At 39.3% G+C, this 3,567-nt stretch overlaps 1 pseudogene across 1 annotated transcript; it reads right to left on the reverse strand.

The window, feature by feature from the left end:
• Nucleotides 1-884: 884 nt before the first annotated feature.
• LOC105810867 lies at nt 885-2,051 on the reverse strand (annotated as a pseudogene). Its single transcript, XR_001137518.1, has one exon. The product of XR_001137518.1 is annotated as a proteasome subunit alpha type-1 pseudogene (transcript).
• Nucleotides 2,052-3,567: the final 1,516 nt, after the last annotated feature.

The following is a 3,567-nucleotide window of genomic DNA, read 5'->3' on the forward strand; positions in this document are numbered from 1 at the left end:
CACTTCTCACTTTTGATTCTCCTCTTTACTCCCTGCTTTTCCTCAATTTTCTTTGGTGGATACTCCTCTGTCTCCACCAATTGTTCCTTAAATGTTGGTAAAATCCATGTTTCTGTCCTTAGAAAGTTTACCTTTTCAATCTATACACCTTCCTTCTTTAAAAAGTTCACATCCACACCCAGGCCCTGAACTTAACACCTATATTGCAGACTGCACCCAAATCTATATCTCCTTTCCAGATCTTTTTTTCTCACAACAGATCTACTTCTACTTACTGAACATTGCCTCACACGGAATATAACCAAAATGGAACTCAATATCTTTCTCTTGTGCATTTTTCCTTTTCTTGTGTCTCCAAGTTGAGTAATAATGTCCCTTGTCACTCAGATCCATTCCCTCTGTGTACATTGTGTTTTATTCATCTTTGCATCCTCCACTTCATCCCCCAGCTTCTGGTACATTCAGTTTTGTTAAATGAATTAGTGAATAGCCAACAGAGCCCATTACAGTGCCCAGGACACAGAAGACACTCAACAAATATTTGTTGAAATAGTGAATAAATAAAAACCTTTCGAGGGAATAAATCTGTGAGCAATCATGGGTACTCTTGTTTTTTTCTATGAAGTTACATAGGGCATTTTATTTACCCAGTTGATTAATTGCCAAGAAAGCATTTGAGCCCATTCCCTATTATCAGCTTGCAAGAAAAAGGATAAACGGAATGTTTTATGTTTCTTGTCTATGTAGGAGAACGAATCTTAGAAGACTTTTATAAACAGGCATTTTCCAAATAGCATGAATGCAAAGCACTAAAAAAATGAACTGTGATTGTTGCTTGGAAAATGGTAGAGTGAATTTTTGACCTCAATTCTTTTTTTTTTTTTAGGAGGTGAAATAATTTTATTTCACAGTTGTCTTTAAAACCACAAAGACACTATTTTCTTCATATAAAAACATTAGTACAGATACCTACACTTTCTAGAGAATGATTACATAGACCCTCTCAAAGAAAAACGTACCCCATTATATGGCATCAGTGAGGCTGCTTGGAAACAACTCACTTCTGGACTGATTCCTAAAACATATACCATTCCACTACTCTGCAACTTTTGGTTCAAAGTATAGATTACTGTCATCAGTATGTGTTCCTGCATTTTTACATATTTGATAATGCACATATAAAATGGTTTATCACTTAATGTTCCATTGGTTCATCAGCTTTTTCTGCAGGTTCATCAGCAGGTTGAGCAGGCTGTGCCTCTCTCTGTGGTCTTTCTTCTAGACCTTCCAGGAATGGAGACACATCATCATCATCATAGATTGTAAACTCCAAGTCTTTACCAACAATTCCAATGGAAACATTCTTTGTAGTTAGGTCCTGCTCTGCAGGAAGTGTCTCTCTTAAGGCACGCAGACCATGTTTAACCAGTTCATTTAAATTGCACTCCATAAATTCAGACATATGTCTCTCCAAGTAAGTACGAGCTGACTGGGAACGGGCTCCAATGGACATAGCTCGGCAGTCAAAGTAGTTAGCAGATGGACAGGTTTGGAAAATGTGAGGGCCCATATCATCATAACCAGCAATAAGTAGCCCAACACCATATGGTCTCCGGCCATATCGTTGTGTTGGTATCTGGGTCTTGCTTCCGATTAGAGATACAAGATGAGACACAGGAAGTGGTCTGTCAAATACAAATCTGGAATCCAAACACTCCTGGCGCATAAAATTACACAACAGTCTAGCATCAACAGTAAGCTCCGCAATTGAGATACCAATATGGTTGTCAACATGGAGAATTTTTTTCTGATGAGCTGCAAGCTCCGACTGTGCCCTTTTCAAAGCTACCAACACTGCATGGGTTTTTGACTTAAGACCAACTGTGGCTGAACCTTGTTTAACAGCTTCCATTGCATATTCAATTTGATGAATCCTGCCCTGAGGGCTCCAAACAGTAACATCATTGTCATACTGGTTGCGAAACATGGTTCTGGCGCGGGCCTGACTGCAGCCTCCTGCAAACCTACGAATCAGGGAGCCTTGACCTCAATTCTTTACTCCTCCTTATATCCAAACCCTTTGCCACGTAACTAGTGAAAATTCCCACCTTTTGGCTTTGGTTTCTGCCATGTGATTTGCTTCTACCAACAGATGTTAGTGGACTGTAGTCATGAGGCTTGACACACACTGGGTGGTGGGGCTTGCCTCCTTGTTCCTTGTGATCACTGTGAGCGAACACACCTGGGCTATCCTCACTAGGCCAGGGGAAGGTTGAGTGACACACAGAGCACAGCTAGCCCAGCTGATCATCAGGAAGAAGCAAAGCCATCCAGTCCAACCCAGCCACGATCAGCTTCTGGAACTCTAGCCAACCTGCAAATGCACAAGCCCAATGAATACTTATTCTCGTAAGTCACCAAAATTTTGTGTGTTATTATGCAGCAGTATTTGACTAACACATGCTTCTTTTATTCCCTTTCTTCTTTCTCCTCTTGGCATTATGCATCCCTTCTTCTCTGCTGTGTTATAGGCAGTCCGTCATTGTGAAAATAATAGGTTTTGGGGTCAGAAAGTCCTAATTTTTAACTCATTCCATGAATGATTAGTAGGCCTGAATAAGTTACTCCTCTCCTTTGACCCTTGGTTTCTTAATCTGTAAAATAAGAAAAAAATACCTACAATGATTCAATAAGCTACATTAAGCATCCAGCATACAGTGGTGATCAGGCTGTACTCAAGAAACAAGTGGTAACTGACCAGAAGAGATCACAAACTAAGAAGAAACAGGTGGTTACTTACTCTTTCTATACTCTCCCCACACAAAATTCCATTCCTTTCCCTTAAATTTGCCCTCTTTGTTAGGCTCAGGCAGTTTTCCTCATAGTGTGTTCTCTCTGCCTCTACTACTGTAGTAAAGATGATCTTTCTTACTGTTTTTGTGGCTCTTGGCTACATCCATTCTCCAAGGACAATTCATTTTAAAGAGTATTTTTTATGTTCAGCCTTCCTGTGTGTGTTCTTTGAGGTATGTCTTGTGTGTTTGTGTATACACATACAGTCATTCATTGCTTAATGGTGGGGATATGTTCTGAGAAATATGTCATTAGGGGATTTTGTTGTCATGCCAATATCATAGAGTGTAACTCACACAAACATAGATGGTACAGCCTACTACACACCTAGGCTTTATGGTACAGCCTATTGCTCCTAGGCTACAAACCTGTACAGCATGTTACTGTACTGAATACTGTAGGCAATTGCAACACAATGGTAAATATTTGTGTATCAAAACATATCTAAAAATAGGTACAGTAAAAATATGGTACAGAAGATAAAAAATTTTATACCTGTACAAGGCACTTACCATGAATAGAGTTTGCAGGACTGGAATTTGCTCCGGGTGAGTCAGTGAGTGAGTGTTGAGGGAATGGGGAATGTGAAGGTCTAGAACATTACTGTACACTTAGACTTTATATACACTGTACATTTAGGCTACACTAAATTTATATACATATTTTTCTTCAGTAATAAATTAACAGCACATTGTAACTTTTTTTCTTTATAAA

Source organism: Propithecus coquereli, unplaced genomic scaffold, assembly GCF_000956105.1.
Source record: "Propithecus coquereli isolate 6110/MARCELLA unplaced genomic scaffold, Pcoq_1.0 Scaffold222, whole genome shotgun sequence".
Taxonomy (NCBI): Eukaryota; Metazoa; Chordata; class Mammalia; order Primates; family Indriidae; genus Propithecus; species Propithecus coquereli.